Source organism: Myxine glutinosa, chromosome 13, assembly GCF_964187855.1.
Source record: "Myxine glutinosa chromosome 13, kmMyxGlut1.1, whole genome shotgun sequence".
Classification (NCBI taxonomy): Eukaryota; Metazoa; Chordata; class Myxini; order Myxiniformes; family Myxinidae; genus Myxine; species Myxine glutinosa.
In genome coordinates, this window is record NC_136273.1 from 96,208,393 (window position 1) to 96,235,023 (window position 26,631).

The following is a 26,631-nucleotide window of genomic DNA, read 5'->3' on the forward strand; positions in this document are numbered from 1 at the left end:
GACAGAGGCCTTGATACTGATTCAGATTCTTCAGGTTATTCAGATAACAAGTGATGAAGAAAATGCCGAGAGAAAAATGTTGCACCTTGTTCAAGGACAGTTGAAATATTAAATGCGAGAAGTCACATTATGATGATCACCGTAGTGATACCGCAGTTTCAGCAAGCTCAATGTCCTTAATATTCAATGCTTGCTGCATAGTTGCCATTTTGCTGTATTATATTGTGTAAAAAATGAATAAAAGTACTAATATCAGTATTTTTGAGTGTCATAGATTGTTATAAGTATGAAAACTGGATTTAGAACCATTAGAAATCCCATAATGCACCCTTTGGTCGACTCTGCAAACAAAACACCAAGATACTCAAGGCATGCAATACACTCATGGTGGCCATTTTGGAAAACGCCCCTGAACGGCCATTTCCCATCAATTCTCAAAATGTGTAGAAGCTAATTTTAAAGGTTGTATCCCAAGGTACCTAAATCCACCCTCAAACTTAGTTTTCAGCAAAATACTCACAGGGCTGCTGAAGGTAACCCCACTAAAATACTTCCATTTTTATTATTGTCACTAAAAGCCATTTCCTCAAGAAATTGTGTCCTGACTTATTGTCTGTTTGGATGGTGGTGTTAGGGATATTTTCCCACAGTAGTATGTCATAGATGAACCAAAAATTCAATATCAGAAGAGAGTCACAATTAATTCCCGAGGAGGACAACACTTTCTGTCTACAAGGAAATACACAGCAAGAAACAATAACCTTTATCAAACCATATCACAATTCACTAATTACATTGCAAGATTCACAGAAGGTCCCAAGTGAAATCCTGGTACAGTAGGGATGCACAAAGAAAACATCATAAGGATACAGTAGCATGCACAGTATACAGTCAACATCACAGAAGGTCCCTAGTGAAATCCTGGTACAGTAGAGATGCACAAAGAAATGTCATACCAAACACCAGCATGCATAGAATACAGTTAACATACAGTGTAAACATACAGAATCGACCAGCCAAGTAAACATCCTAAGTACAGCATTACAACATCTTACATTTCCAGTGCTAATCCTGCTAACTGGACATCAGTTTCTGATTCTTATACAATTTCAAGTGGGAGGAGCAAGTGGAGGAGGGAGGAGCGAAGAGAGGGGAGGAGAGCAGTAGGATTGGTTGGGCAAAGTTTGGGTGGGAGGGAGCAAGGATCGGGGGATACAATGTGATTGGTCGAGTGAAATATTGAGATGAGAATACTTCCCGCTGAGAGCAGATCTGCATTTTCAAATCCTTTAATGAGAAGAATGTGTTTAGTCGAGACTTTGGCACCAAGACCCTATCAATCATAACATTGCGTTAACGTTATTATAACTTTGCAGCAACGTTTTATAATGCCATTGCAGGGACATTCAAAAGGTCACTCAGTAGCTTTGACAATCACATCCTTTTTCAATCTGCAAACTCATCTTTTCCCTGATAAGTCAAAATCATACTGCAATCCCACAAAATATCTTTACTGAGAAGCAGAGAGCCAGAGAGAGCTAGCCGACATGGATTTTATAGTTTAGACTAACCCCTTTATCAAATACTAATAAGCTATTTTGATTCAGTGTTTAATTATCGTTCTTTCGAAAGATTTTACTGAGAACGCTGACAATTCCATAAAACTATCTATTAAATAAACTACAAGTGAAAAAGAAAAAAAGAGTGCGCTGAGCTTATCATAACAACGGCCAGCGAAGAGCGATTCATCCACTCCCATTGTTCAACTCTGCAAAATAATTACCAAGTATTTTGCATTCACTTATCAATACAATGTTTAGCTTAGACTTCGTACTGAGTCGTTTATTCACAGTCACAATGAAAGCTTGTTTACCGAGCGCATTGGCAAGCAAGCCTCGATAAACCAGGAATTACTTCAGAGAGCCTGGTTAGACATTGTGGCATCAGTTGTATTATTTAATTATTTACCAAGAAAACAATATCTTTTCTCCAATTTGCTTATATAACTCAATAAGACATACTCGATCTAACATTACATTATTTCCAAAAACCCTATTTGTAATCATATTACCCTCAGTCAGAAAAAGATTTAGCCATGACAATATGCGATCCACCATTGCCTATACTAAGAGTTTTACTTTTCTCGAGCAAACGAACTTGGTCAGAGTGTCACTTGGTCAGAGTGTCGGAGATAATTCGCCTACTGTAGGAGATGCCAAATTCTGCATGGAAACCACAAAAAAACTTGCAGATGAGGAAAGCAGGTTGTGGCTCATAGAAATTACTTGCTTCATAAATTTACACTTCCACAGTGGCATAAGACTAATGAGGCATTTGACCAGCTCAGATTTGTTATCTAAGTTTGATCTCAGATGTGGTTATGCAACGTCGGTTCTGCTCGGCCGACTGAATAAGGTTTGTTGCATAACTGCCAGGATAATTTGCCTCGCCGAACTCACCTGCACAGTAAACTGACCTTGAGCGCAAAGATCCATCCAGAGGTGGGAGTTGCAAGTGGCATCCATGGTCTCCTGAAGGCATGCTGTCCTCCAGGAGTTTGCCAGAGGTGACCTCCGTCACACTGGTGTCAAAGAGTGGGATTGAGGCCGAGGGGCAGGTGATCACACCTCAAATAAAAATTGTGGAGCGCACCAGACAAATTTTTCTTTAACAGCTAGTCGCTATGCCAGATCATGATGGACAGAACCAGACGGGGACTAGCGGGTTGGACGCTGCTGGGTCCAAATTGGACATAAGTGAAGAAGGACCGATAGGGGGAGCAGTAGCTATCCCCACTGCTTGGTACTCTTTTTGACCCCCAATCTGTAAGCCCAGTGCTCCCAATGGAGGAGGAGCAGATGCAACAAGGCAGCAGGTCTGCATCACCAGCACAGCCTGATGTGAGCCAACAACGAAATGTCATGATGGCCATGTTTGAAAGGATGGAGGCATGGCTGAGAGCTCAGCAGGGAGAGTTCAAGGATGGGCTGGACAGGTTAACTGCAGTTCAGGCTGGGACTCTGGCAGACATGGAGGCTACATTGCATTCAGAAAGTATTCAGACCCCTTCACTTTTTTCACATTTTGTTATGTTGCAGCCTTCTGCTGAAATTGTGTAAATTCATTTTTCCCTCATCAATCTACACTCAATACCCCATAATGACAAAGAGAAAACAGGATTTTAGAAAGTTTTGCAAATTTATTAAAAAGAAAAAACTGAAATATCACATTGACATAAGTATTCAGACCCTTTGCTATGACACTTGAAATTTAGCTCAGGTGCCTCCCATTTCTCTTGATCATCTTTGAGATGTTTCTACACCTTGATTGTAGTCCACCTGTGGTAAATTCAATTGATTGGACATAATTTGGAAAGCCACACACCTGTCTGTATAAGGTCTCACAGCTGACAATGCATATCAGAGCAAAAACCAAGCCATGAGGTCGAAGGAACTGCCTGCAGACCTCAGAGACAGGATTGTGTCGAGACACAGATCTGGGGAATCCGACGAAAAAATTTCTGCTGCATTGAAGGTTCCCAAGAGCACAGTGGCCTCCATTATTCTTAAATGGCAGAAGTTTGGATCAACCAGGACTCTTCGTCGAGTTGGTCACCCGGCCAAACTGAGCAATCGGGGGAGAAGGGCCTTGGTAAGAGAGGTGACCAAGAACCCGATGGTCACTCAAGCTGAGCTCCAGAGATCTTGTGTGGAGATGGGAGAAACTTCCAGAAGGACAACCATCACTGCAACACTCCACTGATCTGGGCTTTATGGCAGAGTGGCCAGACGGAAGCCAAACAGTTTAATCTTGGTTTCATCAGACCACAGAATCTTGTTTCTCACAGTCTGAGAGTCCTTTAGATGCTTTTTGGCAAACTCCAAGCGGGCTTTCATGTGTCTTTCATTGAGGAGAGGCTTCCGTCTGATCCATGTGTTTCCATGTGTTCCATGTGTCCATGTGTTTTATACGTCTCCCACCCTCTTTAATTTAATTAATTTTTTTTTTTTTTGATACTGAATCGAGGCTCGTGAAAGAGCTAACATTTACTTCACAAACAAATCAACCAGACAAACAAAATATATAAAAAGAGGGAGCGGAAGACAAGATTGGGAGAGAAGGGGAAGCACACAAACACAACATTTGGGAGCAGCGAGATGTGTGGAAGGGAGAGGGCTTGGGGGGAGGAGGCGTGGGAAGGGGGGGGGGGAGGGAGAAGTATAAAACACAAGGACACCAAGGACTTCCAGGACCGAAGTTGGTATTTCAAAAAAGTGGAATTGGGGTAAAATTAGCAGGGGTAGAAAAGATCAAGGGTTTGGATGGGGGAAGATAAGAGATGGTGGTGAACAGCTGTTTTAAAGACCTGGAGGGTGGAGTGGGATTGAAGAGAGTGAGGGAGTTTGTTCCAGAGGCGAGAGAAAAGAGGAATGAAGGAGTGAAGGTGAGCAGAGAGTCTTGATTTTGGCAGTTTAACCATAAGAGGGTTGCAGGCAGATCTTGTGCGACCTGTAGGAATATTTGCGGGACAGAGCCCAGAGAGAGCTGGGGGGGGGCAAGGCCAGAGAGAAGTCGGTAGAAGACGGAAAGACCACCAACCTGCCTGCGGTGAGTGAGTGAGAGGCCCTTGGAGTTAGCTTCATCACGGGAGATTCCAATGATTCTGAATGCTTTGGTTTCAACAGCGTGAAGACGAGCTCGGTGTGAGGCAGGAGCACCAGCCCAGAGGGGAGAGCAGTATTCCATTGAGCTGTGGATGAAAGCCTTGTATGTGGTGAGGAGTTCGCACGACGGAGGATGCCCAGTCGGCGACTGGCTTTGGAGGCCAGATTTGAAATGTGGTTTTCCCAGGAAAGATCATGGCAGATAGTGAGACCCAAAAGCTTGAGTGACAGAACTTCTTGGAGAGGATGATTCAGAAAGTGGATGGGAGGGTTGTCCAGTCGGTCTTTTCAGAGAGACATCGTAAGAGTGTGAGATTTGTCAGGATTGAAAGACATGTTCCACTTGTTTGCTCAGTCTGTGATTTTGTCCAGGTCTGCAGAGAGTGAGGAGGCTGCAGACTGCCGATCTGAGGGATGAAGAATGGAGCGACAGAGAGTAGAGTCATCAGCAAAGAGATAGACAGGATTTTCAAGAGAGTCAGAGAGATCATTGATGAAGACCAGAAAAAGCACAGGGCCCAGAACAGTGCCTTGGGGAACTCCAGCCTGAACAGGAAGAGGAGATGAGAGAAACCCATTCAGGGCCACACATTGACTACGATTAGAGAGGAAGTCCGCCAGCCATGCGTGGAGATTTCCATGGATACCAAAAGAGGAGAGTTTGGTGAGCAGAGCGGGGTGCCAGACCGTATCGAAGGCACGTGATATGTCAAGGGAGACTGCTCTAATTTCCTGTTTGGCATTGAGGACCTCCATCCATTGTTGAGAAAGCAGAAGCAGCATGTCCAGAGTAGAGTGACCAGGTCTGAAACCAAATTGATGATCAGAGATCAAGCCATTGGAGAAGAGGAAAGATTTCATATCTGAAGTAATGATGGATTCCATGACTTTGCTGATAATTGGGAGAAGGCTGATTGGTCTGTAGTTGCTGGGATCTGTTTTTGCACCTTTTTTGTGCAAAGCGGTGATGTTGGCAGATTTCCAAGCAGATGGAAGATGACCTTGAGCAAAAGAGAGGGTGAAGAGAACAGAGAGAGGGTGAAGAGAACAGAGAGAGGGAGTGAAAGAGCAGAAGAGCAGGATTTTAGGACCCGTGGGCTGATGCCATCAGGTCCAGTTGCAGAATCAGAGTCGAGGGTTGACAGAAACTTTTCCACCTTGTCAGTAGGAAAGGACACAGAGTCCAGGAGCAGCTGGGTACGCCTGGGTACGGTGGGTACAGAGAGGGATGGGGTTGGGACACAAGATTTAGAGGCAAACACAGAGTTGAGGCATTCAGCTTTTTCACGTGCGGAGTCAGCCGTGTGGCCATTTGAGGTGAGGGAGGGGATGGAGGGGGTACAAACACCAGAAACAGATTTGACCAGACGCCACCAGGATTTGGAAGAGGGAGACAGATAAGAGAGTTCGGTCCTGAGAATGGAGAGATATTGTTTCCTGGCTCTCCTGAGGGTGGACACACACTTGTTTCGGGCTTTGTGAAAGGAAATGAGATTTCCTTCCATTGAATTTGCTTTCCAGGAGACGAAATCAAGTTGTTTCTGGGCAATAGCCTCACCACAAGATTCCATGTAACATGGAGGGGAGGAAGGGTATGACACCTGAAGACGAGATGGGATAAATCTGTGCATGAGAGAGAGCAATTTACTTTGGAAGAATTCCCAGGATGAGTTGATGTCAGAGGCGGTAGAGACCAGTCCAGATGATTGATGTCTGCTTGAAGACCATGCCAGTTGGCCTGAGTGAAATGCCAGACTCGTCGACGCTGAGGAGGCTCTCTGAGAATGGTCAGAGAGATGTCCACTTTAACAAGCACATGATCAGAAGAGCCGATTGGAGCAGAAGAAGAGCAGCAGACATTTTCAGGGAAGTTAGTCATAACCAAGTCCAGAAGAGAAGATGCTCCGTTGACTGAGACCCAGGTCGGGAAATTGACAGATTGTGTCAGTCCCAGTGAGTCACAGAAGTCCTTTGCTGAAGAGCCATGGCTGGTGAGAGAGGTACCCACACCCAGCCAACTGGCATGGCGACAGTTGAAATCACCACATATGAGGAAGAGAGAGTTGGGATGGGTAGATAGTAGTTGGTCCATATTATCAGACAGCGAGATGTAGATGGAGTCATCACTGTTTGGTGGACGGTACAACACACATATGAACAAAAGGTGGGAGCGAAGGGGAAGCCATAGCCAAAGGTATTCCTGGGGGTGAGGTGGAGAGAGGGCAGTGCAGGGCGAGTGAGGAAGAGAGTTTTTTTTATAAAGATAGCAACCCCACCTCCAGGACGAGGCTCAAGTCTATCATACCGGAGGAGGGAGTAACCTGGGAGAGATACCAGGGAATCAGAGACATCATGAAGGAGGAAAATTTCTGTTAAGCAGATCACGTCTGGTTTGTCAGAAGCAACCTGTATGGAGGGATCAGTCAAGTTTGAGCGAAGACCCTGGATGTTTGAGGTCCATACCGTTAATGAAGAGGAAGGGGGAGCATCGGATACAGAACAGGGGGGGGGGGGTGCGGTAGGGTAAGATGTGGAAGAGGAGGAAGAGGTAGGGCGAGCTGTTGAAGGTGTGTCAGAGATTTCAGAATAGCTTGGAGAAAGGGAAGAATGGGGCGGACATAGGGTTTGATGGTGATTGGGTGAGGCGCAGTGAGGTGTTATTTGAGGAGGGGGAAGAGCGAGGCAGAAGGTTGAGGGAGATAAAGGTGAAAGTTGGAAGGGGGAAGAAGCGGGGAGAACGCTTTGAGGAGGAGGGGTGAGAGGGGTGTCTTGGAGGGGAGGAGTGAAGGAGAGTCTCGGAGGGGAGGGGTGTGGGGGGAGTTTCGGAGTGAAGGTGCAAGGGGGGAGATTTGAAAGGGATGGGTGATGGGGAGGATTTGGAGGGGAGGGGCAAGGGGGAAGATTTGAAAGAGATGGGTGATGGGGATGATTTGGAGGGGAGGGGCAAGGGGGTAGATTTAGAGGGGAGGGGTGATGGGGAAGTTTTGGAGGGGAGGGGTGATGGGGAAGTTTTGGAGGGAAGGGGTGATGGGGAAGATTTGGAGGGGAGGGGCTAGGGGGAAGATTTGAAAGGGATGGGTGATGGGGAAGATTTGGAGGGGAGGGGTGAGATTGGATTTTTAAAAGTGTACGATTAATGGGAAACGAACATTTATTGCAAAATGAGTTTCTTGAGACATTCGAGTCAATAAAACGTTTGAGGATGCTGAAGGATGGGTGGAGTGCTGGAGAGTTTAGGGAATGAATGAAAGAGGCACTGTAAGAGATGGAATTTTTTTTTGGAATGAATAGATTTGGTGAGCAAGTCGAAAGTATCCTTAATTTAATTCAATAAATTATTAATCTGAGATAATTTAATTAATATTTAAATTAATGCTATTCATGCTATTTGAAATAAATTTGAATTAATGCTATTTATTTAATTTTACATTTAATTTAATACTATTAATTAATTAATTAATTTTAAATTTAATTAACATTTTAATTTATGCTCTTTCATTAATTTTTCTGAAATATTCCAGGCTGGATATATTTTATTTGACACCCTGGACATAGGCATACACATTACACACAACTACACACACAAAAGTTTTAAAAACCTTGGCACTTCCCCTTTTTTTAACCATTTCTTTCCAATGCCAGCGTTGCCTCCTTTCGATGAAATTTCAGGAATGTGGATATGGCACAGGCTTGATGGGGCGAGTGGGGCCGTGCTGTGTCCGGATTTCCTTGTCTATCCCTCCCTGTGTAACATAGCACATTATGAATGGGATCACCCCTATCCAATATCTGCGCTCATTGGATCGCCCACTCATTCCTCCTGGAATGTTAATTCCCAAACATATCTTGAACGAATAAAACTTCCATGCATTTTCACCTGATTGAGATTACAGCACAATGAAAACATTTCACATTAATTCTCCCAACATCTGGCCACGTCCAATTCCCCAAAAAAGGGAAAACCAGGAAAACCAGCAACTGTGGGTTCGAGTACGTCCAATTCCCCAAAAAAGGGAAAACCAGCAAAACCAGCAACTGGGGGTTCGAGTACTTCCTCTGTCGTTCTCATTCCAGATGTCATCATTTCCCAGAAACAAACAGAGGAAGTTTTAGTGGCATTTTTAGAAAGCGAATAAAAACACGAGGAGGACAATTACTTGGATCCAATAACTGGGAACAGCTGGTGAAGCAAACATCTCCCCGTAATGAGAACCGAGGATGCTGATACCCGGGGTCTCATGTTTGGTGCCATCAGTGGGAGAGATCCTGGGAAAGCGGGGACGAAGTGGGGGGCAGGAGGTAATCTAATGTGGCCACAACATCTGGCTCCACCGAAACAATCACTAAAGTTTGCGAACGTTGTTGACACGTTGTTGGATATATATGGCATTCGAAACGAGGCAGCATGTGTTACCTGCGACGAAATGAGCTGCACTTCAGTACAAACGATCCCAAAGATCCAGGAGCACACCATCTCGCGCTCATCTCTGGATCGAACGACCCGGGGCTCGTTGTAAAATAGTGAGATTTAAAAGGTGTGCGAGTCCTGCAATAGACCGGTCGATATCGCGCCAACGTTTTCGCTTCGCGTGCCGCTCAGGTGCATTCTTTGTGTTCGTCGTAATTTGTTCGGGCACACCTACGGTCTCCATCGACGGTTCATCTTTATGGAACTTATGGTTTGCATCGATTTACAAACTTCAAAAAAAATACTCCATTTTCTGAAGCCTGCGAAGCAGCAGCGAATACCGTAGCCTAGAGATTTGCACACTCGCCTTTGAACTGTCCGGTCTGGGTCGGATTCCCGACACCTGCTGTAAACCACCAGGTGCTTCGCATGCAGGGCCAATCATCAGTGTGTGCACTCCCGATGGACGTTGAGCCAGAGTAACCGGCTCTTGGTGGACGTGAAAGATCCACGCAGTCTTTCACCAATTTGGCGGGAAATCCCCGGCACCCGAAACAGACGACACACCTGCGGTCTAACCTGCAGGGATCGCCGAATCAGCGGCGAAAGCATTAAGATATACTTAAACCAGGTGTTGCACACGAATGAATGACAATGAACATGTGATCATCTTTTTAATAATTCAGTTTTACTTGTATATCCATTTTAAACTTTCAGCAAGGAGAGGACCAATATCTATTTATTAAGATTTTAAAATTAATATTAATAATTAATTAACAATAGTTAAATTAATAATAATAATAAATAATATTTTTTAATATTAATATTAATTAGTTTTATTAATTAAGATATTTATTAAGAGGATTGAAGATCAAGGAGAGGATTTAGCAAGTAGAGCAGGTAACCAGGTAGCTATCACTCCTTCCGAGAAAAACCATGAAACCTTTAGGGTTAAGGTTAGGCTTTATGACGCAATCCAGAAACAGCATACTCCGAGATGCAGCGCCCACTGCAGGCCCATGTTCCCCATCCGAGCACACGGCTCATGATGCTGGGGTTCCATGTTCAAATCCGACATATTAAAGTGTGTGTCCGAATTCATGCCATCCGACTTTCCTATTACCCTTCCCCGGCTTTGTCCATGTACAGGTGTCCTCCTGTGACATTTCGCTCTTGTAACTAAAGTACAACAGAAATGTTCCCCCCTCATATCAGTTATCTTTAGTTGCCATCTTTCTGTGCCCTGACACCTTGGTTCGGCAGGGAAACCGGCCATCTGGATGTTTGGCGCCATCGGGGTGATTGGATGCTGACAATGCCAACAGAGCTGGCAGCTTGAAACTAATGAATGGCGCTCGTTCCACATGGATTGCGCAACGTGTCACAAACAACGAAACATGACAGCAATGCTGCAGGTAACGACGTCTCCGTAACCATTAGCATGTACCTGTGTACGAGCTTGAGCATTCAGGAAATATCAAGGTAACCTGATTATACGATATAGGCCTACATTTCTAGATTATCAAGGTAACTTCATTACACGTTATACATTTAGAGATTATCAAGGTAACTTGACTACTCGATATACATAGATTATCAAGGTAACCTGATTATACAATATACACACAGACATTATCAAGGTAACCCGATTAAATTATATACATAGAGATTATCAAGATAACCTGATTACATGATTATACATAGAGATCATCAAGGTAACTTTACTACATGATATACATTTAGAGATGATCAAGGTAACCTCATCATATGATATATATTTCGAGATTATCAAGGTAACTTGACTACACGATATACATTTAGAGATAATCAAGGTAACTTAACTGCACAATATACATTTTGAGATTATCAAGGTAACTGCACCACACGATATACATTTAGAGATTATCAAGGTAACTTGACTACTCGATACACATAGATTATCAAGGTAACCTGATTATACAATATACACACAGACATTACCAAGGTAACCTGATTACATTATATACACAGACATTATTAATGTAACCCGATTAAACTATATACAGTGCATTCAGAAAGTATTCAGACCCCTTCACTTTTTTCACATTTTGTTATGTTGCAGCCTTATGCTGAAATCGTTTAAATTCATTTTTTCCCTCATCAATCTACATTCAATACCCCATAATGACAAAGAGAAAACAGGATTTTATAAAGTTTTAATTAATAAAAAAGAAAAAACTGAAATATCACATTGACATAAGTATTCAGACCCTTTGCTATGACACTTGAAATTTAGCTCAGGTGCCTTCCATTTCTCTTGATCATCTTTGAGATGTTTCTACACCTTGATTGGAGTCCACCTGTGGTAAATTCAATTGATTGGACATGATTTGGAAAGGCACACACCTGTCTATATAAGGTCTCACAGCTGACAATGCATATCAGAGCAAAAACCAAGCCAGGAGGTCGAAGGAACTGCCTGCAGAGCTCAGAGACAGGATTGTGTCGAGGCACAGATCTGGGGAAGCCTACAAAAAAATTTCTGCTGCATTGAAGGTTCCCAAGAGCACAGTGGCCTCCATAATTCTTAAATGGAAGAAGTTTGGAACAACCAGGACTCTTCCTAGAGCTGGCCACCCGGCCAAACTGAGCAATCTGGGGAGAAGGGCCTTGGTAAGAGAGGTGACAAAGAACCCGATGGTCACTCTGGCTGAGCTCCAGAGATCCTGTGTGGAGATGGGAGAAACTTCCAGAAGGACAACCATCACTGCAACACTCCACCGATCTGGGCTTTATGGCAGAGTGGCCAGACGGAAGCCTCTCCTCAGTGAAAGACACATGAAAGCCCGCCTGGAGTTTGCAAAAAAGCACCGAAAGGACTCTCAGACTGTGAGAAACAGGATTCCGTGGGCTTTCATGTGTCCTTCAATTGGCCGGCCGAGGTCAGCCTCACGCTCATCGTACCCTTTAAGCATATTAACATGGCACACCCGGCGGGATTTCAGTCTGCCCTGGGTCCGCACCACGTTGTTCACCTCGCTCAGCTTTTTTCGACCAAGTAGGGACCGCTAAACTTCGCCAATAGGGGCTCCCCAGGCAGAGGTAGTAAAACTAGCACTTTGTCTCCAGGCCTAAAATTATGAGCTGTCGCATTCAGGTCTAAACGGGCCTTCATTACTCGCTGAGATACTCTCAAATGTTCAGTGGCAACAAAGCAGGCGGTGGTAAGTCTTTCCCGGAAAGTACATCCGGAGTTCCGATGGTTAGGGTTCTCAGTCTCTTCGAGGAATCTCTCTTTCACGACTGGGGAAACACAAACCATATCGCCAGCCAAATCATTTCCCAATACAAAACTGATACCCTCTATGGGGTGAGTGGGGACTATTCCTACCATCACGGGTCCTGTGACCAAATCAGACTTCAAGTTCACCCAATGTAAGGGGACTGGGACATGACCTACAATGCCCTGGAGTAAGGCACTCGCTTTCCCCGAACTACTCAAAGTCAATGGTAAAATATTAGACAACATCAACGACTGGGCGGCCCCAGTATCCCTCAGAATAACTGCGGACTTGACTGTCCCGTCCCAAGACACTTGGCCCTTTGACACAAAGGGTTTATAACGGTCCTGTATGGGGCTCATAAGGTCCGCAGTATCCTCAGCCTTAACTGAAAGGGCACGATCCCTGTGGCTGTCCACTTTGGTTCGAACCAATGCAATAGGTCTAACAGTCTCCCTGCTTCTCCTCCCTTTGCAATTTTCCAACAATTCGACTTCAGATGTCCCCTCTGTTTACAGTAATAACACGTGGTGGCCAGTCCCCGGCGAGATGCCTGACTCAACCACTCAAACGGTCTACCCAGAAACGGCTGCACCAATGGACCCCTATGGTCTGTCCACTTCCCCTCTGACCGGTCCTCACTGACACCCTTCTTGTTATCCCAGGTAGTACCATATGAGGAAAACCAAGGCCTCTCTAATGGGTAAGTTCATAATCATCTGCACCAACAGCAGCTTTTTTCAACTCACCAACCTTATGGTCCATAAGGTGTGTCCTAATGTCCAAGGGGATACTGTTCCGAAACTCTTCAATTAAGATAACCTCCCTTAGATTACCATAGGTCCTATCCACTTGTAGAGAACGATACCACCGATCAAAACTCATTTCCTTCTCAGGGGCAGATCCAGGGGGGGTGCAGGGGGGGTGTGCACCCCCCCCCTTCGATCCAGGATGAGGGTGCAGGCGGTGCGAATCTGCTGAACTGTTGGGCCAGGAAAGAACACAAGGAACTGCAGAAACTTCCAAGAATGCACGAAATGCCATTTCTGACGATCGATTTTTAAAAATTTCCTGGGGGACGACCCGCACACCCCCCTTTATCTCCCCCCCCCCAGCGCTATAGTTTCATGCACCCCCCCCCCCTTGAAATTCCTGCATCCGCCCCTGCTTCTCGCTCACAAATTCAACAAAGGTCTGCCCAGCCTGTCTCTTTAATGTTCGGAACTTCAGCCGGTATGCTTCCGGAACTTGCTCATAGGCTGACAACACAGCCTTTTTAACAGCCTCATAATTCTCTGACTGATCCTCCGACAGAGCTGAATACACTTCCTGGGCTCTCCCTATGAACCCACTATGTAGTACACATAAAACAAAGAAGGGAGAAGAGAGTGAAAAACCAGAGTAGACCAGTCCGAGAGTAGGCAGCACCGAGAGTAGGCAGCACCGAGAGTAGGCAGGTCCGAGAGTAGGCAGGTCCGAGAGTAGGCAGGCTCGAGAGTAGGCAGGCCCGAGAGTAGGCAGGCCCGAGAGTAGGCAGGCCCGAGAGTAGGCAGGCCCGAGAGTAGGCAGGCCCGAGAGTAGGCAGGTCCGAGAGTAGGCAGGTCCGAGAGTAGGCAGGTCCGAGAGTAGGCAGGTCCGAGAGAAGGCAGGTCCGAGATAAGGCAGGTCCGAGAGAAGGCAGGTCCGAGAGAAGGCAGGTCCGAGAGAAGGCAGGTCCGAGAGTAGGCAGGTCCGAGAGTAGGCAGGTCCGAGAGTAGGCAGGTCCGAGAGTAGGCAGGGGCAAGAGTAGGCAGGTCCAAGAGTAGGCAGGTCCAAGAGTAGGCCCAAGGGCAGGCCCAGCAGTAAGCCCCAGGGCAGGCCCAGGGGCAGGCCACAGTGCAGGCCCAGCACGAGAGGGTAGGAGTAGGCAAGTCCACGAGTGGGCCCCAAGGCAGGCCCAGGGGTAGGCCCCAGTGCAGGCCCAGCATGAGAGGGTAGGAGTAGGCAAGTCCATGAGTAGGCCCCAAGGCAGGCCCAACAGTAGTCCCCAGAGCAGGGCCAGTGGTAGGCCCCAGTGCAGGCTCCGCACGAGAGCGTAGGAGTAGGCAAGTCCACGAGTAGGCCCCAAGGCAGTAGAGGTACGGCAGCAAGAGTTCGATCAAAGTCACCCTTCAGGTGGAGAGATTGCAGCTGGAAACTCGACAACCCCCGAAAAGGCACTCCGCCATTAGCCCTCCCCCAAAATGGCCACTCTCTCTCCTCTGAATCACCTTCCTGGCCCCTCCTCTGCCACACAGCCAATCATAGGCTTTATACACATGGACCAAACCACTTGGTCTAACTCACAGGGGGGTGGGGCGGGAGGTGGGGTGGGGAAGGAAGAAGAAAAAGGTCACAGACCGTAACAATATATATATATATATATATATATATTTATATATTTATATATTTATATATTTATCTATAGCTTCTATATTTATATATAGCAAGATATAAAGCTGCCATTTATATATACTAGGGCATTGCCCGTATGTGGGTGCCCGTTCCGTGGCCAAAAAAAAAAAAAAACGCTACCCGTACGCTCTACCCCGCCCGTACGCCCGTAAACAAAAAAAACAACGCTCTTCGCTTCCGCCCTTCGCTCTGACTGAATTGGGAGAAATAATGCGCATAAGAAATCGAATTACGTACCGTAATGGCGGTCAGCTCGTAACGCGCTCAGCTCCGCTCGTCTCACATCGGCCACGCCTACGCAACAGAGCGTTCTGTGATTGGCTGCCGGAAGATAAGTCGTCACTGTCCGGAAGTTCGCAAATCGCAGTTAGGATGAATCGTTTTAATTTAATCGCAGTTTGAATTCGTTTTAAAACATAGTTTAACGGCAACATAGTTTTCCAACATGAAATAAATGAATACGCTGTCAAATGTGCCGTCCGAGGCAGAGTCTGATCGCCACGTTCGGCACACGTGATAGCTCGCTGCTCTCTGATTGGTTGAAGCGTTTTTTGGACATAGCTCGGTAAGTAATTGTCCGATTAATATGAAACCTTGAAAAGGCACATCCTCGGGTCCCCAGCAATATACCTGGCAAGTTTCAAGTATATCGGACCCGTGGTTGTCGAGAAACAGCGGTCACAGACACACAGACACACAGACACACAGACACACAGACACACAGACACACAGACACACAGACACACAGACACACAGAGATTGCTGGAATTATAGATAGATATATATGAATGCTATATATATAAATAAATGCTATATATAAATGCCACCTGGGACACACATAAGGCCCAGTTCAAAGCCCACTCAAAGCCCAAGTCCAGTTCAGCCCACCTGACAGACGAAAACCCATGTGGGCCCCAGCAGGGCTTGTGCCCTCGGTTGTTGTCCATAATAATAACAAACAATAATAATAATAATGATAACAATAAAAAATAAGAAGAAAAAGACGTAAAATGTCATAGCCCCCGTGGTTTTAGTAATTTTGCTCTTCGGTAATTAATTTTGCTGTACGGAGTTAAAGGCCATTAGTCAGACATCTTTGATCGGATTACAAAACAAAATCTTCTGCATATGTATCCTCTCATGTATGGTCTTAGTGCCAAGTTTGAACAAAATCGGTCCATGCGTGTCGAGAAATGGCTGGGGACACGTTTAAGTAACAAAATGGCTGCTAGTCGGCCATATTGGATATGATCTCTAAAAAAAAGACATGCATATGGAAGCCATCATTCAAAATTATCTGTGTGCAAAGTTCGAACCAGATTGGTAAATGCATGTCCGAGAAATGGTTGAGGACTTGTCCAATATCTGTTTTTAGCCGCGTCGCAGACGCTGCTAATAGAGTGCCCTCTGCTGTTGTTGTTGTTCTTCTTGTTCTTCTTGTTCTTCTTCTTCTTCTTCTTGTTCTTGTTCTTGCAGAGAAGACAAAACCTCAAAGCTCCACCCATTCTGGGAACCATAGCTCCACCCATTTTGGGAGAGGCTTCATATAAACAAATATCCACCATTTTATTAACTCGCATAGCTTTGAGGCCTGTTTTGTAGGCCCGTGGTGTCTTCCTCTCTCACACAGTTTTATTTCAAATCAAATTCGATATATCATTTCATTTTTCACAGTCGCTAACATAGTTTTAGACTCGGTTGAAAAAAAACGGGAAGAAAATCCGATGAAAGTTGCCCTTTATCGAACGAAATGAATTCTCAAAGGCCTGTAATTTCAAGTCCATTGAGATTTTTTTTTTTTTTAAATCGCGGCATGGTCAGTCATACACCGCCCAAAATAACAGATGGGAAAATGCCGAGATATATTAAAAATTCGTCCATTTGATGACAATCGTCACGATGAAATATTTAATTTATACGTCTTCACAATAATGTGGAGAGAGGAGCATAGCTTCGTTCACGTGTCGCCACACACGGGAAATTGCCGAGATATATTTTTTTAAAATTGCGGCATGGTCAGTCATACACCGCCTGAAATAACAGACAGGAAAATGCCGAGATATATTAAAAATTCGTCGCCACACACGGGAAATTGCCGAGATATATTTTCACTTTGCACAAAAATAACATCAAGTAATCGAATCAATAGGAATGTCCTGTGCCTATAACATCGACGTTATAGGCACAGCTGCATCTAGGCATTGTGTAACAACGACGCGGCTTTTGTTTTAATTAAAACTTTTTGTACTTGTTTTACAACTAAAATGGCCGCCAGTCGGCCATCTTTAATTGCATCGCGAAACAAAATGATCGGCAAATGTGTAGCAGCTATAAGTTGCACACCAACTCGAAGTCTTCTTCTATTCGTTTAATGAATGTTTTGGTTTGAAGGGAACACAACATAAGAAAAACGGGCAGCAAGATGCGCTCACACGAGTCCTATGGTCATTCGAGTCCAAACTCCGAATAACAACCGAACCCAAAGACAACAGTCTTCATGGGTGAAGAGGCAATCCACACAACACCGGTGTCAGGGCGGAAGCGTGCTTTCGATTTGCGGTGGCCAACAACTAAACTTAATTTTACATTTTATCACCCTCATGGCACAAACCACCAGAAATCACACAACAATCTACCGCTAGACATTAAACTACAGTAGCAAGGAAAATTTAATAAGATAAATATACCAGCCAATGAGAACAACTTCTTTTGGCCACACCTTATGCCTACATATTGTTGCGGATATGGGATTTGGCCTCCATCCATATCCGCTTGTAAATATTCCCCTATTTCCCCAATACTCCCCAACTATCCCCAATCCCCCATTCCCTAGTCCCATTGTCTGTAAACAACACTCTGTAGAACCGACCTTCCCCTTTTTCCCCCATTAAATGTCGTGCCCAGGTTCACCGCATCTCACGTAGACAACTATAGGACATCTTGCTAGTTATTCTTAGTCTATGTCAGTTAAGGACTCGTTTCCATTAATTCTGACTCTTCGTTGCACCAGAATGTGATTGTATGGCACCAGTAGTGAGTTTAGGACCTCCCCATACCTCCTCCCATCTTCCTCATGAAACTACAACAACAACTACAACAACAGCAGGCGGCGGCGCGGCCGCGGTGCGGGGAGTGGGCATCCTCACTCCGGCTTGGTTAGCCGCCATTGCCCATGTGCGCCGACGGGGTTACCACGAAGGGGCTGCCTGTCAGCTCCTCGTCAAGGGCGGAGCCCGGTAACCCCCCCCCGCACCCAATAAGAAGCGGCGGGCCGATTCCATCTGGAGCGGAGCTAACGAGCCGAGGGCGTGTCACTCCCCGCTGGATATACGCAGCCACTTACCGGACGTGACGTCAGATGCGCCCCCAGCTTGGAAAGAGAAGTCGCCACCTCCGAGCGCTGAGAGACCTCCCGCATCTCTGGACCGGACCGGGTCGATTCTGCCCCTGAGCCAAGGTGCACCTTGAGCCTCGACTACCTGCCCTTCCTTGCCATCAATCCCTGTGTGAGTCAGTTTTGTCCTGTTTATCTGTGGTCTGTCGGGGCTACTATAAGACCGTGATTAAGTGCCCACCTTCCTATGCTGTCCCTCTTGTCCTTGTAATCTAAACGTTCCGCATATCCCATATTATAACCTCCTCCGGAGGTCTTGAGAACTGTACCCCTGGTGTCGTGTCATTTAACCCAGCTGTTGTGTCCTTTCCTTAATTGATTTAGCATAGCGCGACTCGGCCAACGTTCGAGTATAATCGGGTAAACTGTGCAGACGCGGTCATACCAAACCGCTCGGTAAACTAACATCCACAACCGCGTCTGTAACAATATGTATACCTTCATGTGCTTTCTTTCTGCCATGTATGGACAAAATCGGTCCATATATCTCCAAGATATGGTTGCGGACGCACGGACAAATGGACATACGAGACCCAATCCATAAGCCCCCGTTTTGGACAAAGTCCGAGGGTGGCTAATATGACCAGACTCAGTGGTGTAATGGTTGGAGAATCTGTATGAGACTGGGAGGTTGGAGGTTCGAACCCTGGTCCAAGTCATAACAAAGAATCAAAAAAACGGTACGTGCTACTTCCTCACTCGATGTACATCTCAGCATTTAAAAAGAATAGATCAGGGAAGACAACCATAGGTTGGCCACCATTGTGCATGCATGATGTGCCTAATGGCATCTGCCTTGAAGTTCCCTGTAAGGGAAAGGATTGTGATATACCTGTGAAGGACGTGTGAGACATGGCCGAGACAAATCGAGGAGTTGTCTTGATGTCCTTCGCTTTATGGGTTTACCTCCTAATTTGGCCATTGAGGTCAAAGGTGAGTGGGTCATGGTCAAGCGTCACAAATAATTGCAGAGTGAAATAAATAATTATTATTTCATTGCACAGTAATAATCAATCCACTAGCTCCTGCAGTCGACATTGTGTGCATTTTAATTAAAACATTCGTATTGTTGTAGTTCCCAGGCATACCGTGTAGGTAACCATGTATGGAGTGAGCTTCTCCGATATGACCCTCACAAACTCCATACCGGCATGAATAGACCATAAAATGAAGAAATATAAACAAGGTCCAGGATTACAAAGGTAGTTCAGGACATTTTTCAACCTTGCCCTCCTATAATTTGAAAATATGCCTCGATACGTAAACAGTGAGAAGTAGCGTTTGTGTAGGATCGTTTAATTATGAGGGTTAAACGACTCGAGCTGCACACACGTGGTATGTCAGTCCAGTGGTTCTCATTTACTGCAGATGGGAAACCTCATGACTTCAGAGTTGACGTCAAGGACGTGACAAAACAAACATGAAATCGGGAAGCATCTCATGGCGCAAAGACTGTCCGCATCCGCTTGAACTCGAACTAAACTTGACGAAAACAACAAGAGATAAAGAAAAAGGATATAAAATGTATTAATCCTTCTTCTGCATATTCACGTAAACGTTTGTTGAAAATTTCATTACAAAAACTCAAATTGTAAAAACGTTATGGCCTGGACAAACACGTACACACACACACACACACACACACACACACACACACACAAACACACACACACACAAACACGTACACACACACACACACACACACACACACACACACACACATACAAACACACACAAACACACACACACACACACAAACACGTACACACACACACACACACACACACATGCACAAACACACATATACACACACACACACATGCACAAACACACATATACACACATATACACACACAGACACGCACATACACGCACACATATACACACACATGCACAAACACATATACACACATATGCACACGCATACACAGACACACACACACACACACACACATATACACACATACACACACATACAGATTCACACATACATACACAAACACACATATACACATATATACACACACATGCACATACATATAAACCCACACGCGCACACACACACACACACATGCACACATGCACACACATGCACAAACACACATATAACATATTGTTACAGTTGCGGTTTAGATGTTATGATGGGCCGAGCGGATGGTCCAACCGCGACCGTTACAGGATCCCCAATTGGCCCGATTCCCCCAACGTTGACCAGATCGCACCACAGATATTCAATCGGGAAACCTCTAAAGCGACCGAAAGAGAAGGAAAAGAGAAGAAGACAGAGTACGGAGGAAGAACAGTTTTATTATACACACACAAGCAAAAAGAAGGAGCGACCAAAATTATTTACAAGCAATGGATGGAAGAAGCAGTCACACAGTGAATCGTTAACTTATACTATTCAATTTACTTAACCCCAGGACAACGATTAGGACAGACGATGTTCACACTTACACGGGGGATATTGCAGGCAGGTATGGCTTGAGGTGGATTGCTGGAGAGGGAGGCAGGGTCGGAGGTAGCAGCTCTCAATTCTTCGCGTTTTTGGCGGGAAAACCCTCGGCCGCGTATCCGCTGCCGATGCTGTAGACGTCACGCGCTGGCTCGGTCACACCTGTTCCTCTCCTTCTGGTGGAGCCGTCTCCCTCCTCTCAGCGCGTCTCTTCAAACCTTGTTCCCTCCCCAAGTATCTCTCCTTTTTGGTTTGGAGCGTCTCTCATCTCACAGCTCACAACTCACAGCTCTCATGTCCTCTCTCATGGCATCTCCCGTGTCATCTGCCGAAGCAGTCCCTTCCAGTCGCTTTTATTACTCCGGGCGGAATCAAGCCGCCGGCTGCGAGGGCACGCCTACCGGGTCGCTAACCGCGGTGCTGGTTGGCTGTTAGGGCTGTCCGATTCCTCCTTTGATCATGACGACGTGCCACGCCTGTGAGTTGGCGGCTCCTACCCCCCTCTTCTCCGAGATGAGCACATGGGCAATGGCGGCTTGCGGGATTGAACACCACTCGCACCGCTTTTGAAAGGAACTTTGGAGAGCGGAGATGATTGGGGAAATTGAAAGGGGCCTACGCTTATTTCGTTTGATACAATGCAGAGTCAATCTAGTGGGAAACACATATTTAGCCTACATGGAATAAGGAAATAAACTATTTAAAAAGATATATCGTGGCCTGTGTGTAAGTTTCATGGAATTAACTAGGAGGACGGCTGCGACCATTATTTACATTACGAGGGTGTTACACATAACAAAACCATACTTTTCACATTCGTTACACTTCCTCCAAAATTGTTACACTTCTCAAAAACCGTTACACTTCTCAAATTCGTTACACTTCTCAAAACCGTTACACTGCACCCTCCTTTCTTCAGGTCTGTACTCGGGCCTACAAAACTTTAACTTAGTGTGACACGTAGGTGTAATTCCCTCGACAATTAACCTGACCCTGAGTGTGACAATCTTAAAACACAAATAAATATGTCCCCCTGCTGCATTGCACCCTGTCTAACAGATTTGCGCCCACAGGATAACCGAATTACGGAATTATTCTCAAACTATACATTTATGGTGGGGAGCATTAGTTACAGTGACGTTATTTCTTATTTACAACGCAACCCAGGACCTGTGTTTTTTTCTTTTTCTTTTTAGGGAACAAGAAAAAGAAATTCCTGTTGGGAGGGAGGAGACAGCACGCATTGCATCGATGCACCAGTACCAATACCACCAAAGCACCCAAAAGCACCAAAAGCACCACAAAGCACCACAAAAGCACCTCTCGGTGCACAGTCACCACTGTTCATAATAAACACAACAAAACAACTGGTGGTGGTCTTCTCTTTCTCTGCTGGGCCGATGTTCTTCCCGACGTCTTCTAGCTTCATGCGGCCTACTTGGAAATAATAAAAAGCACAACTTGTGTTCGTTTTTATTTAGGGCCTCAGGGGCCAACTAAGGGTGGTCCACCTGTTTGGCATAGGTGCCACCTTACCGAGGTCCGCAAGCAAGATTCCCTGGCCACTATGGCCGGTCTCCAACAGAGGTGCCCTGCCCCAGAACCTGGGGTCCATCAAGTGGTACTTGGCCGCAGAACAGCGGTCCATAAAGTGGTACATCAACGCAATGCATGCTGGTTCTGGGAATCTCGTGCGCACAATGGCCACCTCACGCACGCTCCCCTCGGCACCCAATGGCGCACAGGTCCTCAAGTGGGAGACAAAAGGGGGACAAGAGAAATGAGCGAGGGGTAAGGTCACAAGGGTACACGTCAATAAGGCAATGCAAGGCGAAATGCGCACGGAGAGCGAAATGAGAAAGCTCGTCCCTACCGTACGTCACCCCCCTGTCACCTACACTACCCTTGCCCTTACCCCATATGTACAAAAATTTACACCTTTACAAATTCGTCACTACGTCTTGTCTTCCTCATCTTTCCCTTCTACACCAAATTCGTCTCCAATCCCTCTACTTCAAAATTTGCCATCACCAATTCATCATCAATCCTCATAAGGAGGGAGAGATGGAATTACGCACAATGTCACACCCACGTCATGATGCGTCTCACAATCCAAAACATTTGCACATAAAAATAATAAAACATGGCATGGTGTGGAGGTACGTCACCTCAGGTGAGTGGATGCAGATGGTGCGAGGAGACTCCAATCCTAACTATTCTCTAAATGACTTTAACACACTCTACACTACCCGGGGTCTTTCCCTGCCAATCCATTGGCCACTTACTCTATGGGTTCTAAAACCCAATTCCCATTGACCAAACTGTGGTGCTTCTCAATTTGGGGTCTCACTCCCCCGATTCATCTCCCGGTGCCCTCGCACAATTTCTGGGCTGCGACGTGTAGCTCTCCCAGCAGGTCTACCCACCTGCACACCTCCACCACTGTAGTTGCCACCCGAGCTTACCTAGCTCCTCACCCTAACCTAACTAACTGGGGAAGACCCCTCCTGGCTCTGTCACCCCTTGGTGCCCTCTGGCACTGGGCTACCCGGGTCCATCCTCCGGATCCTCGGGCCGCATCCACAACAACTACCGGCTCCCAGAGCCCACCTGCGGCCTCACCTGGCCGACATCCTCACAGTGGTGGAGTGCCCAACCAACTACACACACTAACAGGCTACATGCCCAGCCATTTCCACAACACTAATGCACCCATCCAAACATCATTCTTCCACTCGCACCACAGATGCCAATATCCAACCACAATTTACCTATACCCTCTACCTAACACTTACACTACCCGCCCCGGGTATCCGTGATGGGGGTCCACTCTTCCCCCATTCACACCTTCGCACCATCCACTCCACTCCAAAATTTCCACCATACTCACTCCACGACCATCCATTCCAATACTCCTTACCATTTATTCCATACACCTGTCCTCCATTCACCTGTCGTTGCACACCTGTGCAATCATACCTGGTGCCACCTGCACCCTCCTTTCTTCCTGGACCATTTGGTCAACACAACACGCAATCACCACTACTCCCTCATACACTGCTCCATACACCTGTTCAGTTGCACACCTGTGCAATCACACCTGTTCAATCACACCTGTTCAATCCTCAAACACACGGCATCATCTCATCTAACTACTCCCCTCTGAAACTTGCGCTTCCCAGTCGCCCCTTTAAACTATTGCGCTCCCACGTCATTATCATCCACGCTAATCTACCTGCGTCCCCACTACAGGTATCAGTCACTATCTAAACCTTAACGTTACCTAATGTCATCTTCTAGGTCCCTACACACAATATCCTAACCCACCCGGGCTAGTTTTCACTGCCATACACCCCATAATCTATAGCGCATTTGCCCCACGGTGGATTTGCCATCCCACCACATCGGGGAGGTCCTACTATCCATTTCGCTCGTCCAAATCCAACAAATCAAAAATTTGCCATTTACTGCTAATCACCGTACCATCATCAAATTTTGCTTTTTTCTAATTTCGGGGCCAAAACACTAACCTCATCACCCGTCTACTTATTAGATCCTCTCGGTGCGCCAATTCCCTTCTAAAGCTCGGCTTCGTACAGCCGAGCAATGAATACGGGTTGTTTTGTGCCAGCGGCTGGATACGTCCCGCATTCGGGACAGGGACGGGGGCTTACCCGAGCCGAGATCCCACGCACCACCTCGGCGTGGCGCCATCCAATGTCCCGATCTCGACCTGCCGGCACGTCTCAACAAAAAGTGGTCGCCATGACGACCCTTCCTATCGGGCTGCCCGCTCCGCCTGGTGGAGCACGGACGCGGCCGTTCCAAGCGAGGCCCAGCATGGATCGCGTACGGCGGTCCTTTCGAACCCGCTGTGGCTCGGATCCCCGCTGGTTCTCACGGCACGCGAAGCCCGGCACGCACCGAGGGCCCGATTCGGTTAAAAGTCGCTCTAACCGCTAACCCGGTTACCGTCGATGCCTCACCTGCATGCTTACATGCATACGCTACCCCTTTCTTGCTCATACCTCCAGCTGTTCCCATGCTCCTCGTACCTTTCCTTACACACCTCGGTACACTCATTCCACTCACAGACTTGGTCACACACCTGACCACCGAACACCTTGGCACACATTCGTCACTTGCACACCTCACCAACACACCTCTTCGCGCCCCCTCCTCGGTCACCTCCTCTGTGACAATCACAGGTGTGCTTTCACTCACACACCCAACCACGTGCCTCACGACCAACTCAAGTGTGCATTCCCACACACGCTCAACCATTCCAGGTGTGCTTCCTTTCTCACCTGTCACAACCAACTCACGCTCCGTGTCACTCTTACTACTCTCACCTCCACTCTTGACAGCGCACTCACCCTTACTCTTGACAGCGCACTCTTTCCTCATGCACCCGTCCGTTACACACCTTTCTCGCGCACACTCTCCCGTTACACCCTCTGTAACACTCACCACAGGTGTACACTCTTCCTTACTTTTGACAGCGCACTCTTTCCCCATGCACCTGTCCGTCACACATCTTTCTCGCACACCCTCTCCCGTTACATCCTCTGTAACACTCACCACAGGCGTGCATTCTCCCTTTACACCCTCCGTAACACTCCTCACTACGCGCTTCCATGTGCTCCCTTGCACTCGCGTTACTACCGACTCACTCTCGACAGCACACTCACTGGTCGGCGCGCACTTTTTCCTCACACACCCCATGGTCGGACATTCTCGCACACCTCTTTCTTCGCACACCAGACCTGTCGCACACTTCACCAACGGCCTTTCACGAACACCCGGATCCAAACCAATCCCCAAGCTGACTGAAGCTCCCCTCACATCATGTACATTGCCACTCACCTCCGTACCTCGTCGTCGCACCTCCTCTGCCACCTGCAAACTTTTTATTTGGTGAGTGAGCACCTCATCATGATTTGAACACAGACCTTGTACATATTCCATGACTTCCTCCTTTATCTCCCTCTTAGTTTCCCTCCGTCTCTTCTTAATTTCACTCACCCCCTCTTCCACTTCCTCTAATTTTTGCTTCACCTCTTTTATTTCCCGGTGCGTCTCCTCAAGTTCGTCCTCCAAGGCTACCGTGACCGTCTCTATGTGCATCCTCACCTGCCGGTCCTTTGTCTCCATTATCTCTGTCACCTCGTCCACCCTCATTGTCAGTCCCTCACGTACCATCTGACATTGCCTCTGTGTCGCTATTAATTCGTTTTTAATTTCTTTTTGTGTCGCCTTTAACCCTCCGATTACTGCAGTGTTCCTTTGAACCTGCTCCACTAACTCCGTCTGTCCCTCCATCAGCTGTTCCACCTCCTCCGTCAGATCTTCTATTCCCCCCTGTAACCTAGCCGTATTATTCCTCACCTCTTTCTCCATACGCTTCTCACCTCGCTTTACCTCCTCGCGTAGCCCCGAAACCTCCTCACTTACACCTCGTCGTATCTCCTCCATCTCTTTTGTAGATGCCACCCTCATCTGTCCCAATTCATCCCTCTGAGCATCCAGTTTACTTTCTAACCCGATTTGCACCTCCTCTATCTGGTTCCCCATTCGTTTGATTTCCCTGGCAGATTGTTCCCCTATTTCCCGCAATTTGTCCTCCATCCTATTTTCTAACCCCATTAACCCATTTTTCACCTCTTTTATCCCGTTGTCTAACCCCTCAAAATTATTGTCTAACTTCCCAAATTTCTTGTCTAACTCCTCAAAATTGTTGTCTAACTTCCCAAATTTCTTGTCTAACCCCTCACCGGTACCCCTCGCTTCGTCCCTCATTACCCACATTTGGCCCTCCAATCGCTCACCCTGAGCATCCATCCGGTTCCCCATTACCCCCATTTGGCCCTCCAATCGCTCACCCAATCGCTCACTATCAGCCCTCATTTGCTCACTATTAGCCCTCATATCGTCCTTCTGCAGGTTGAGGGACGCCTGCATTTGCGCCATAAATTGCTCCATGAGGGCCTGCATTTGGGCCATCCCTCCCACTTGTG

The 26,631-nt window shown here is 46.6% G+C and overlaps 1 long non-coding RNA gene across 1 annotated transcript in view; it reads right to left on the bottom strand.

Annotated features, from left to right (window-relative positions):
• Window positions 1–15,020, bottom strand: part of LOC137439128 (uncharacterized) — a 104,352-nt gene extending 89,332 nt beyond the window's left edge. Inside the window, exon 1 of the long non-coding RNA XR_013621272.1 lies at window positions 15,003–15,020. This is a non-coding gene — a long non-coding RNA (uncharacterized LOC137439128). The remainder of the gene's footprint in view (window positions 1–15,002) is intronic.
• Window positions 15,021–26,631: the final 11,611 nt, after the last annotated feature.